A 13,555-nucleotide genomic window follows, 5' to 3' on the forward strand; every position below is an offset into this window, starting at 1 on the left:
GCTCCAGGTGGCAGCCTGATTAGATCACCAGAAGGAATCGCCGCGGTTTTAGGGGCCCTCTGGGGACAGTGGAGATGTGCAGGAGGTCGTGGCCGGGAGGATGGTGAGAGGAGGCGGTGCTGGCGAAGGGGAGATGTGGGGAAGGCGCTCGCTGGTCCCTGTGTACCTGGGGAACCTCCTTGCGGGAGAAAGCTCGCGGCTGCTGTCTTTATGCTTCCAGGGCAGAAGGGCGCAAAGGAGGAGCTGGGCTCAGTTCTCCCTCCCGCACGCATTCGCGAGCAAACTGGACGAACCTCGGGGAGCAAGCTTGCTCAGCCACGTGACCTTGATGTCCACCAGGAGCACCGACCCGGGAAGTGTTCCACGGCAGAGAGGAGAGCCTGGACGGGCCGTGAGGAATGAGGAGCCTCTGTCGCCAGAAGGCTCCAGGTGTCTACTGGGGAGTTCCCTGGGGACCTAAGACCTAAGGTGCTGAAATGTCTCTTACGTGTAAGGAATGTACTGTGACGCTTGAGTGCTGGAAAGGTTGGAAAGTCACGATTTGGATTCCGCAGGCTCACGCGGGGAAACCACTCAGGCTTGGGCCGCTGCCGGGCTCTGTGTTCTAACTGGAATGACCCGAGGGCGGGCGCTGGGGGAAGAGTTCCCAGGGCGGATTCCTGGTGAGTTTGCTCTCCAGTGTTCCCTGCGTGGTGGCCTCTGCCCTCTCGGGCTACTTTCAAATCAAATTTGCTTGTGTGCACTTTCTCTGCATTGAGCTTGAACTTCTGAATTTCTACCGTGCTCTGGGCGTTGTTATAGACAATGTGACTGTTTCTTTCTTTTTCTATTTATTTTTAACAGACATGCAAATTATGTGCATTGATGGGGTAACGTGATTCTGCATACATGTACTGACTGAATAACGTCCAATTGTGGCAAACATCTCTCTCTCTTCAAACGTGGAACATCGCTCCATGATTAAAATACCCAAATTTTCTCCTCTAGTCTTTTTGAGGGAACTACGCAATTCATTATCATTTTCTGTAGTCAGCTACTGTGCAATACAACACCAGAACTCCTTCTCCTGTGTGACTGTATCTTAGTTCCTAGCACTCAGCATTTACCCTTCCCTCCCCTCCGCTCTCCCCAGCTCCGGGAGCCACCGTTCTGCCACTGACTCCTGTGAGAATCTGCACACTTCGCATGAGTGGGCTCATGTGATCCTTGATTCCTGTGCTTGGCCCACGTCACTCACAGTAAGGGTTTCATCCCCTGCGTGGCTGGGTGGTATTCCAGTGCACACCTGTGCCCCGTTTCCTTTATCCAGTCATTGGTGGATGAACACGTGGGTGGTTTCCACGGCCACGGCAGACGGATATACACACAGCAGAGGGGTGGCTGGAGCCTACGGCATTTCTATTTTTAGTTTTCTGAGGAACGTCTGCACCGTCTCCTACAGTGGCTGTGCTAATTTATGCCTCGCTCCGTGTCCTCGACAGCACTGGTTTGGCTGTTTGGCGAGAGCCGGTCTAACTAGAGTGAGCTGACAGCTCACTGTGCTTTCGATGTGCGTTTCCCTGGTTATTAGATGTGTTGAGTGTCTTTACATGCACCTGTGGGTATTTGAGTGATGTCTAGGTCTACTGTCCATGTTAACATTGGACTTATTCTTTTAGTTCCTTATGTATTCTGGTTACTAACCCCTTGTCAGATGTCTAACTTGTAATTATTTTCTACCATCCTGCAGATCGTCTCTTCACTCTGTCGATTGTTTGCTTTGTTTTTCAGAAGTTTTTTTTTTTTTTTTTTTTTTTTTTTTTTTTTAGTTTGGTTAAATCCCACTTGTCTAGTTTTGCTTTTGTTTCCTATGCTTTGGGGATCTGCTCCAAAAAATCCTTGCCATTAAAATGTTCCACAGTGTCTCTCCTAAGTCTTCTTCCGGAAGTTTCCAAGTTCCGGGTCTTACCTTTAGGTCTTGAATTATTTTAAAGTTGAGATGGATCCGGTTTTATCCCTCTGCATGTGCACGTGCAGTTTCCCCAGGACCACTTATTGAAAAGACTGACCTTTTTCCAATGCACATTCTTAGCACCTTTGTCAAACGTCAGTGGGCAGGGCTGGCACTGCGGCGTAGCGGGCTGTCCTCACCTGCAGCTCCAGCTTCTCATATGGGCGCTGTTGGTGTCCTGGCTGCTCCTCACCTGAGCCAGCGCTTGCCTTTGGCCTGGGGAAGCAGTGGAGGACGGTTCAAGTGCTTTGGCCCCAGACCTACGTGAGAGACCCAGAAGAAGCTCCTGGCTTCGGATTGTCTCAGCTCCGGCCGTTGCGGCCAGAGGTTATTCCGAACCAGCAGATGGAAGACCTTTCTCTCTCCCTCTGTCTGTAACTCTACCTCTCAAATTGGAGGGTGAACCAACGGCAAAGGAAGACCTTTCTCTCTGTCTCTCTCTCTCTCACTGTCCACTCTGCCTATCAAAAAATTAAAAAAAAAAAGAAATTTTTTCAAAAAAGCATTCACTTAAACAAATCAGTTGTCTGGACATCCAGGCGTTCACTCACAAGGTGTCTGTTTTGCTCTGTGGGTCTGTGTGTACCTTTGTATACCAATACCGTGCTGTTTTAATTACTGTAGTTTATAATAGATTTCTAGGTCTCGTAATGAAATGCCTCCTGCTTTGTTCTCTTTGCCCAAGATGCTTTGGCTATTTGTGGTCTTTTGTTTTGCCACACAATGATTTTTTTTTCAAGTTCTGTGAAAGCGTCATTGCTATTTTGGTAGGGACTGCACTGACTGTGGACCACCTGGAGTGGGGTAGACGCGTTCGAAGACACGGGCTCTCCCCTTCTGGGAACGCTGGGCATCTGTCCCTTTCTTCCTGTCCTCTTCAATGTCTTTCACCAATGTTATAGTTTCTGTTGTGCAGATATTTCAAGTCTTGGGTTAAGTCGATTCCTTGGCAGTTTATTTTTGTGGCTATTAGAGATGGGTTCGCTTTGTGATTTCTTTCCAGAGAATTCCCTGTTGGTATTCAGAACACTATTGATTTTCGTACCTTGACTTTGTATCCTGCAACTTTGCTGAAGTATTATTTAATTCCAGTGTTCTGGAGGGTTTGGGGTTTCCTGCACGCAAGGTCCTGCCATCTGCAAGCAGTGACCACTGGACTTCCTCATCTCCACTTTGAATGCCCTGCATTTATTTCTCTGGCTGGGGTTTCAAGTACTACGCTGAGTGAAAGTGGGCATTTTTGTGTTGTTCCAGCGCTTAGCGAAAAAGCCTTCAAACACTCTCCATCTACTATGATTTCAGCTGCTGGTTTGTTTATATGTGAGCTTTATTCTGTGGAACGTTCCGTGTCCAGTTTTTTCGGAGTTTGCACCATTAAGGGAGGGTGTACTTGGTCACACGCCCTTTCTGCCTCTGGAGATGGTCACGTGGCTTCACGCCACGGGTGCAGATTGCGTGCTTGCTGAGTTGTGTGTGCTGAGTCCCTGCACCCCGGCATGAACCCCCTGGATCGTGGTAGACGATTCCTTTAATGTGTCGTTGGGCTTGGTTTGCTTGTATTTTGTTGAGGATTTTTCATTGTATTTACCAAGGATATTAGCCTGTAGCTTCCTTTTAGGGTTGTGCCTTTATTTTTTGTACCAAAGTAGATAAAATGACAAATCCAATGCAAAATTAGTAGAAGAAAAGCAGTAATAAAACTCAGAAATAAATTAAATAGGAACTAAAAAGTATAAAAAATGAATGAAGTTAAGGGGTTAGTTATTTGAAAAGATAAACAAAAGTTAGCCAGACTCAGAAAAAAAAAACAAAAAACAAAAAAACAGAAGATTCAATAAATGAGAAGGGAGACAGCACAACTGGTATGACAGAAATATGAAGAACTGCCAGAGGTCTTTGTGAACACGGCTGCAAGTTTGATAACCTAGAAGAAACGGACAAATTCCTGGAAACGTGTGCATTACCAAGATTGAATCCTGAAGAAGCAGAAGCCCAAACAAATCATTAATCAGAGTTGAGGCTGAAAAAACTCCCCTCAAAGAAAAGCCAAGGACCAAATGACTTCACTGGTGAACGACCCCAAACATTTAAATGAGAGTTAACTCCAACTCCTCTTCAATTGTTCCGAAAAGGAGGAAGAGGAATTCTTCATTTAAAGCTGCTCTTTTCAAGTAGCTCGTGTTTATTCGAGTGGAAGTGCAACAGAGAGTGCAAGCTGCGGGGAAAGTCCTGTCTCTCCTGCTCTGGAAACACCAACCCTGCTCCTCAAGGCCGCTTGCGGTCGGCCAGCTGACCGCGCCCTTTCCAATCGCGCGGGCAAGAACGGGATGCCCAGGCCTCAGCGCTGCCCTCTGGGTTTTCCTACCTCTGGCCTCCTGTGTGCAGGAGCTGATGAAGTGGAAGCAGCCGGGGGCCCTGAATGGCAGCCTGGAGGAGGCCAGAGCTTCCAGCCCAGGGCCGTTGTACGGGCAGAAGCAAAGCTTTTATGATGCTGAGACACCAACCACGGGGATGGGGATTCATTCCTGACATTGTTCAGCCTCCTGTGGGACTGGTGACAAAGAGTCTCTGAGCTCCTCAAGCAGCTCACGGGAAATGAGCTAGGACACAGGGCTGCACGGATGTCGGATGTCGAAACATTTGGCAACAAAGTAGCCTTACCTTTTGATTTCATTTTCACAAGCTTTCTGTGCTAAGAGGAAGTGTGTGTTAATCGGGGCAGCACAGCAGGACAGAGGGTGTGCGAGGGACGTGTGCGTTGGTGTGTCTGTGTTTTCTAAAGGGTGTGGAAGGACTGTATTCACAAGAGAAGCTGTGTGAACAAACAGCTGGAGGAATGAAGTCTTGCAGGGCACGGCGGAGGGGATGGGGGGTGGGGGAGAAGCAGCCCCCCAGAGGGAGCAGCCGAGCTGAGGGGGCTCGGGGACAGGTGTGTGTGTGTGTGTGTGTGTGTGTGGTGGGGGCCCAGGAGCGAGCACCCTGAGCTCCTCAGATCCCCCCAGACACCCCACTGCATCCCGAGACCCCTCTTCTTCCTTACTGGCTCAGCGACTTCAGCTTGAGACACGCGGCCGTTTCCTGAGTGGTTCGTGTATCTGGAGCTTGGCAGGGTTACGTCGCTGGGAGCAGAGACAAAGAAAGTCCATTCCCGAATCCCGAATCCCGAATCCCGCTGTTCTCCAGCTCCAGGCGGTGACCTCTGAGCTGAGTTGCGCCCCCTTTCAGCTCCACACTGAAGGTGGCACCGCAGAGCCGAAGCATCTCGACGCCGTGACTCTTGCTAGCAAGCCCGGACCTGAGTTCTGACGGCAGCAGCGGCCGCCTCTCCTACCCAAACCTGGGCTCCCTCGGGGTCTAATCAAACGCTTTCCCGTGTCAGAGCCGTTCCAGCTGTGCCCGCTCCTGCCTGCATCCCCAGGGCAGCCAATGTCTTATGTCAAGGTCGGTTACCTGGGGCTCATTTCTGATTTTTCTGTTATAAACATTTTGCTTACAAATGACAGAAAGCATGAAGCAACCGGGGAATTTTCTGGACAATGACTGAACGGCCTGTGGGATTCGAAGACTCCCAGCTGGTCTTTGTCTTCCTCTCGCAATGGGTGTGCGTCTGCTTTACTTTGCGCATGCTTGCTGGACCACAGTGGATTCGTGCACTGGGACCCAGCGGCACGAATTCTATTCAAGGAACCAAACCAGCAGAAAGGCCAGCTGCAGAGTAAGGGGAGACAGGGAAAGAAAGGAGAGAGGAGAGACGGCAGCCGAGGTCTGAGGCAAGGTCTGAGGCGTGCATCAGAGAGGAAAAGGGGCCGGCGCCGATGCCGGCCACAGAGGCCGAGCACCAAGCCCAGCCCGGCACTGCCTTGCCCTGCACATGACAATCAGTGGACAGCACGTGGGTTAACGGCTTTGGAGCCGGATGGGCTCCTGTTCTGAGAGCAGACTTGCCCTCAGATCTCTGCAACCTTGGGCACCTTACCTACCTTCCTAAGGGGGTGGGTGGGTTTTGAAAGTGCAAAGCCTGCAAGACATTTGCTCAAGTGCTCAGAATGGAGCAAGCGTCTAGCCACTCAGATATGCTGACTGCAGCGCAGTTTAGAATCCATCTCCGTCCATTTATCCTTGACAAGGTGTCTACTGTTTAACTGTACCTGTCCCCACAGGGGCCATTTTCTCTTACTTTAACTCCAGGGAGTGGACAGAGCAGGGGCGTAGCCAGTGGGTTTGCTCCTAGTCTCCTGTATGTGAGCACGCAGTGGGATTCCCTGGTCCCCATGCGTACCCCACCTGTGTTCCCAGCAGTGGGCCTAGAAGAGGGAGGAGTGCCCCTTCCCGTGGGGGTGGTGAGACGCCGCCTCTCGTCTTCGCTCTCTCCATGGTGAGCACGGGGCCCATGTTCTTGACGGTGTTGCCAAGGAGCTGCGGTGGGTTGCTCAGTGTGGCCCCAGGTGACTGCGTGGAGCAGTCTTGTTGGATTAAGCTCCCAAGATCTTGGCGGTGTGGCCACTGCCACACAACCTGGCCCCCCGTCCCAGCCTGCCCCACCAGCACACCTCCTGGGGAACGGGGATGATATGACAGCAGACCCCTCACCTTCACGTTCCTAGAAGTGCAGTCATTGACAAATCTTTCTCTGAAACATTGTGTCACCTGCTGCCAGTCTTGGGGCAGAGGGGAGAAGGTAGCAGACGTCTCTCTTTCCCCAGCACCTGGAACAGTGTCTAGTGCCCAGAGAGCATGAGTACAGGCCCCTGAGCCCTCTAGATGGTAGTTATTCCCCGATCATGCGACAGAATGAGACCCAGCACCCTGTAGCTTACATCATCATTTTCTTATTCAAATTCTTCCAAGGTCATGGACATTATGACCAAGGATACATCTGACTTGATACATATAAGTAAATCTTAAAAAATTAACTTTTTAATAAAAAGATTTATTTATGTATTTGAAAGTCAGAGTTACACAGAGAAAGAGAGACAGAGAGAGAGAGAGAGAGAGAGAGGTCTTCCATTCACTGGTTCACTCCTCAATTGACTGCAATGGCTGGAGCTGCACCGATCCGAAGACAGGAGCCAGGAGCTTCTTCCAGGTCTCCCACATGGGTGCAGGGGCTCAAGGACTTGGGCCATCTCCTGCTGCTTTCCCAGGCCACAGCAGAGAGCTGGATGGGAAGTGGAGCAGCCGCGTCTCGAACCAGTGCCTATATGGGATGCCGGCACTGCAGGTGGTGGATTTACCCTCTATGCCACGGTGCCAGCCCCTCGATATATTTTTAGGTAAAAATATGTTTTTGACAGGCAGAGTGGACAGTGAGAGAGAGAGACAGAGAGAAAGGTCTTCCTTTTTCCATTGGTTCACCCCCCAGTGGCTGCTGCGGCCGGCGCACCGTGATGATCCAAAGGCAGGAGCCAAGTGCTTCTCCTGGTCTCCCCTGCGGGTGCAGGGCCCAAGCACTTGGGCCATCCTCCACTGCACTCCCTGGCCACAGCAGAGAGCTGGCCTGGAAGAGGGGCAACCGGGACAGAATCTGGCGCCCTGACTGGGACTAGAACCCGAGGTGCTGGCGCCGCAGGTGGAGGATTAGCCTAGTGAGCCGTGGCGCCGGTCTAGGTAAAAATATTGACCTTAAGTTGGTTAAGAGAAACCTATGCATATCATGGAGTTCTATGAAAAAGCAGAATAATGAAAGTTTTTTTTTTTCTTTTGAGAAAACTGTCACAGCACATGGAGGATTAAACCACTTTGTTTATTGTGAACCCACACCGTGCAGCATGGAATACCCTGGCAGTCCTGGAAAGAGACATTGTCAGAAGCTTCAGAAAATGGCCATGAGAGCTTCCTTTGGCTACAAGCGACCCGGAGGCAGCGGGACCCCTTCCACGGCTCTCGTGTGCCAGCCCTGTGGGAAAGGGGCCCAGCCCCCCGTGCCTCAGTGGTCTCCTCTGTGAACAGGGCACACGGCCGTCTTGTGGGGCGCTGCGAGAATCCACCGAGTTAATAGGATAATATGTTAGCTACTTCTCCTCTGAAAAGTTGACTTAAAAGGTCCAATATCCCATCTCTTGCTGTAATATAGATTGACTTCCTGCGTTCTCATTACTTTCATTGCAATAAATTCTCACGTTTCACCCAACTGCACATTTGATACGATTCATTCAAATGCCCCGTCAGAGTGAAGCCCCTTCTGGCCCCCCTCCCACAAATCAGGAGTGAGAAAATCACCCGCTCAGTGGATGCGGCCGACTCGAAGCGACCTGGAGGGGAAGCCATTCTTCTAAACAAGGAGACGTGCCGAGTGCACAGCCCCAGAGGCTGGGGTGCCTTCCAGATGAGTCACGGCCGCGAGCGGGGCTGCTGGGCTGGCTGGGCTGCAGCTGACCAGTGTGGGCAGATGGAGAGCAGCTGCTGGCCCGTCCATCCCCGAGGCCTGGGAGACGAGGGGGAGAGAGGCCCCGCGAGGAGGCGGAGGGGACATGGAGAAGGGAGGAGGAGGGGTGGGGGGAGAAGGCGCGGGGAGAGGAGCGGCCGGCCAGGCAGACACCCGCGGACACGGGCGGCCTCCAAAGCCAGCCCGTAAACCGTGCTGCAGCCAGAGCCCTGGGCTTGCTCGGGGTATGTGTTTTGTTGCTGCATGGTTTCCATGGAAACCAGCTGACAATGTAAGACAGTTTTACTGCCTTCAGTGTCTTGGAGGACAGAGAGCACATGTGTGAGTGTGAGTGTGCATGTGAGTGTGTGTGTATGTGTGAGTGTGTGTGCGAGAGTGTGAATGTGCGTGTGTGTATGTGTGTGCGTGTGTATGAGTGTGTGCATGTGAGTGTGTGTGCATGTGTATGTGTGAGTGTGTGAGTGCTGTGCGAGTGTGTGTCTGTGTGAGTGTGTGCATGTGTGTATGTGTGAGTGTGCATGTATGTGTGCATGTGTGTGCATGTGAGTGTGTGTGAATGTGTGTGAGTGTGCTTGTGAGTATGTGTGCATGTGAATGTGTGTGAGTGTGCATGTGTGAATGTGTGTACGTGCGTGTGTGCGTGTGGAAACGCACGCTGTGGGTTGCAGGGAAACGCCTGCTCTCTCCCAGCTCAGTGCAGGAGACCAGTTTCCTGAAAGCTACAGACTTCACTCTCAGTGCAGTGTACATGTGTGTGCATGTGTGTGTGTGTACATGTGTGTGAGTGTGTGTGCATGTGTGTGAGTGTTGTGCGAGTGTGTGCAGTGTGTGAGTGTGTGTGAATGTGTGTGCATGCGTGTATGTGTGAATGTGAGTGTGTGTGCATGTGTGTGAGTGTGCATGTGGGAATGTGTGTACATGCGTGTGTGCGTGTGTAAACACACGCAGTGGGTTGCAGGGAAACGCCTGCCCTCTCCCAGCTCAGTGCAGGAGACCAGTTTCCTGAAAGCTGAAGACTTCACTCTCAGTGCAGTTCTGGCAAAGACAAGACTGACGTGTGCATCTGTCCTTGCTGTCCAACCGCTTAATACAAGGCAACCAGCAGTGTAGACTTGGCTTGGGAGTGGGCCTTTAGCCTCATGATCGGAGCACTGGCCAGGATCACCTCCCACACTGGCCAGGACAGCCACCTCCCACACTGGCCAGGATGGCCACTGGCCACCTCGCACCCTGGCCAGGACAGCCACTTCCCACGCTGGCCAGGATGGCCACCTCTCACACTGGCCGCTGGGACAGTCACCTCCCACCCTGGCCACGATGGCCACCTCCCACCGTGGCGTGGCTGGATTTGGTGCCCAGCCGTGTTTCCTGGCTCCACGTCCTGCTACTGCAGACTCTGGGAGGCAGCGGTGATGGCCCAGGTGGCCGGGTCCCTGTCGCCCACGGGGGAGACCTGGGGTGCATTTCTGGTTCCTGGGCCTGACGTGGTTCAGCCCTGGTGTTGCAGGCATTTGGGGAGTGGATCAGAGAGGGGGCTCTCTGTCTGTCTGTCTCGTTGTTCTTCTGTCTCTAGGTCTATAAAAGAAAAATTAAAGAAAAAAGAGAGGTTAGCCAACCACGGCCTGTGGGCCACAGACCGTTTTTGCAGAATTCCCCAGGTTACGGATTTTTTTCTTTATTTGAAAACAGTTTGAAAAAGTTGAAAGGGAAGGAGGAAGAGACAGGGTCGTAACTCAGAAAGCCCCAAGTGTTTACTGTTGGTTCTTCGCGGCGAAGTCTGCTACCCTTGACTTGGGAAACGGTGCTTTAGCACGCGAAGCCGGGATTCACGAGAGCAGGTCCTGGTGATAACCACCTCTGTACGGGAAACGGTCTTGGGACTGCTTTGATCAGCCCAGGAGTGGGTGCATCTGCTCACTTAGAGCTAGGAGTTCATTTACTCACTTAATGCTAAGCTGTTACCCAGGAGAGAGGGGAAGGCGTAGCAGACGTGGGTGGGAAGCTCTCCCTGGCGGCACCACGGGGGAAGCGCGTGGTGTTCTGGTCTGTGTCCAGTTGGGGCAGCTCCCAGGGTCAGAGCTGGCGCTCATCCTTCCAACCTGGCAAAGGAGCCGAGCGGGGGTGCTGTGGAGGGGTGGGAGACGTTGGCCGGGTTCTGCTGAGACGCATAAAGGAGGCAGTCAGCAACAGTGGCCCTGAGCTGCTGCTGATGAGAGTCGTAGGGTAAGAAACAGCGAGCTCGCCTCTGGGCATTCGCAGGGGCGTCTCGAGAATTCTTGTATTCATCCTTGCCAGGGCCTTCTGAGGACCACGCTCGGGGGAGCAGGCAGACAGCTGCCAAGGGCCAGAGCCGTGGCCTGGGACCCACAGGTCCTTAGCCGTGGACTTCATTGCTTCTCAGCTGTAGAAAGGCTTTGGGTACAAATATGTGGGGCACAGACAGAATTGACAAGCAGGTCCTTAGCATACATTTTTAGCTCATTTTTCTTTAAAATCCACCACAGTAACCCCTAATCATCGAGTTGCTCTCTTTATTTCCATGGAGTCTGAAATGCGTGTCAGGCCAGCCTCAGCTCTCCGCCCTCCCTCAGCGATACCCCAGTTCTCACTCGTGCTGCTCATCCCTGGGTGCCCAGGTCAGATACTGAACAGGTCTTTTTTTTTAAAAAAAAAAAAAAGATTTATTTATTTACTTGAAAGTCAAAGTTACACAGAAAGGGAAGGAGAGGCAGAGAGAGAGAGAGAGAGAGAGAGAGAGAGAGGTCTTTCATCCGCTGGTTCACTCCCCAGAAGGCTGCAATGGCCAGAGCTGGGACGATCCAAAGCCAGGAGCCAGGAGCTTCTTCCAGGTCTCCCACGCAGGTGCAGGGGCCCAAGCACTTGTGTCATCCTCCACTGCTTTCCCAGGCCACAGCAGAGAGCTGGATCAGAAGTGGAGCAGCCATGACTCGAACCGGTGCCCATATAGGATGCCGGCACTGCAGGCGGCGGCTTTGCCTGCTACACCAAAGTTCTGTCCCCTGAATATGTCTTGATTGGACTCCACTTGGTGGTAAGATCTGTTCCTCAGTCCATGCGTTTTCTTCTGTAACTGCCTCAGGATGACCAGTGGTCCCTTGTACATACATGTGCAAAAGTACACATGTGCACTCAGCAGATGCACAGGCGATGCCGTCTCTCAGCTACATGGAGCCTTGCACAAGCAGGGAGGGTGGTGGTGAGTGGGGACAGCCGGGACTCTGTCTCTCCACACCCACCACCCCTTAAAGTTAGCTTGTGGAGTTTCTAATAAGAAGTCTTCTGTCAGTTCTCTTAAATGTTCTTAGGTTGGTAATGTGTCTGTGTAACAGCAAGATTTTTTTTCTTTTCTTTTTTAAAATTTGTTTCTTGAAAGGCAGAGTTATGGAGAGAGGAGAGAGAGAGAGAGAGAGAGAGAGAGAGAGAGAGAGAGAGATCTTGCATCTGGGGTTCACTCACCAAATGGCTGTGATGGCGGGGCTGGGCCAGGCTGAAGCCAGGAGCCAGGAACTCATTGGAGTCTCCCACTTGTGTTCAGGGGTCCAAGTACTCGGGCCATCTTCCACTGCTTTCCCGGGCTCATTAGTAGGAAACTGAATCGGAAGTGGAGCAGCGGCATTAACCCACTGCACACAACACTGGCCCAAGATGTTTTTATTTCCTTTGACCCTGCTTTTAAGCAGTTCCTGTGCTATCTTGAAGATTTCCCTCTGAATATTTGTTCTGTTTTAGAATTCTTTGAGTTTCTTGGATTTATGATTTAACTTCTTTCATTGTTTTGAGAAATCTTTGTTATCTCTTCAAATATTTCTTTTGATTTGCTCTCTTCCCTGTCTGGGACACCAGTTAGACTTTAAAATATTTGCTTATCTATTTGGGGGGAGGGAGGGAGGAAAGAGGGAGGGAGGGAACACAAATTTCTATTTCTGGTTCATTTCTTAAATGCCGCATGGCTGGGAGTTGGGAACCCAGAACCCAGTCTGGGTCTCCCGTGTGAATGGCAGAAAGCCAATGACTTTGGCCGTCACTGCTGTGTCCCAGGTCTGCCTTATCAGGAAGCTGGGGTCAGGAACCCGGGCGCTGGGGTGTGGGCTGCAGGCGTGTTGCCTGCTGGCCTAAATGCCCTCCCGTGTCAGACCTTTTCGTGTTGGTCACAGCCTTTGGGGCCTCTGCTCTATTGTTCTATGAGCTCCCTTTACACTCAGCCATCCGATGGTGGTGGAGCTAGCAGTGGCCGTTGAAGGCTTTCTTCGTTCCTTCTCTGTTTCCAGCTTTTCCTTTTCGATGGTTTCCGCCTCTGCTGGGACTCTTCATCTGCTCACAGATGCCCACTTCTCCCCTGGAATCTTCAGCGTTTTGTCCCCCTAATGAGTCACACATTTCAGATTCGCCCTCTGACAGTTTCACCATCGGGGTTACCATCGAGTCTGGTTCTGCCTTGGCCTCTTGCTGGTGGATTGTTTTGTTTCCTTTTCTTCTCTGTCTCATAATTTCTGATTAAATGCCAGACATCGTGTAAGAATAAAACAGCCTGAAGTCAGCATATTCAGGCCTGGAGATGACACCGGCTGTTGGTGCGGAGACGGAGCCAGTCTTGGCAGGAGCTGTGCTACAGCTGGACTCCCCGTTGCCATGGTTACCACCGGGCACCATTCATGCTCCCTTGGGAGAGCGGGTGCGACCTAGTTCTGCGGTTTCCAGCCCTGTCTGTGACTCTGCCCCTCAGCTGGGCTCTGCACCCGTGGTTTTGCCGCCTTGTGGTCGCAGCTGCTCCCACCCCCGCCGTGTGTTTTCTCTCTTAGTGAGGAGGGGATGGGGCATCGCTGTCACCCGGTCCAGCCTTGGTCTTAGGCAGCGCCTGTGTCCTTGGGTCTTGAGGGTAAGACTTGCCCATCGATCCTTCTCCTCTTCATGGCAGCCAGCCTGTCTCCTGTCCATTAGATGCCGTGGCATCCTGGGTCTAGGGGTCTTTCTTGACCTCGTCCATGCACAGAGGTCAAGAGGTCTTCACTGATGCCCAGGGAGAGTGGCGGAGTTTCTGCCTCCCCCAGTGGTTTGAGTTTGTTCCATATGCCAGCCCTTCCTCTCCCACACCAGCCAGGAAGCTCTGTCTGACCTCTGACCCCACCCTTGGTCTGTAACAAGTGCCATGTGGAGGTCCC

The 13,555-nt window shown here is 52.0% G+C and overlaps 1 long non-coding RNA gene across 1 annotated transcript; it reads left to right on the forward strand.

Moving 5' to 3' along the window:
• Nucleotides 1-542: 542 nt before the first annotated feature.
• LOC138849142 (uncharacterized) lies at nucleotides 543-8,124 on the forward strand. Its single transcript, XR_011387544.1, has 2 exons — nucleotides 543-662; nucleotides 7,696-8,124. It is a non-coding gene; the product is annotated as an uncharacterized lncRNA (long non-coding RNA).
• The last annotated feature ends 5,431 nt before the right edge of the window (nucleotides 8,125-13,555 follow it).

This window comes from Oryctolagus cuniculus, chromosome 3 (genome assembly GCF_964237555.1).
Source record: "Oryctolagus cuniculus chromosome 3, mOryCun1.1, whole genome shotgun sequence".
In the NCBI taxonomy this organism is placed as follows: Eukaryota; Metazoa; Chordata; class Mammalia; order Lagomorpha; family Leporidae; genus Oryctolagus; species Oryctolagus cuniculus.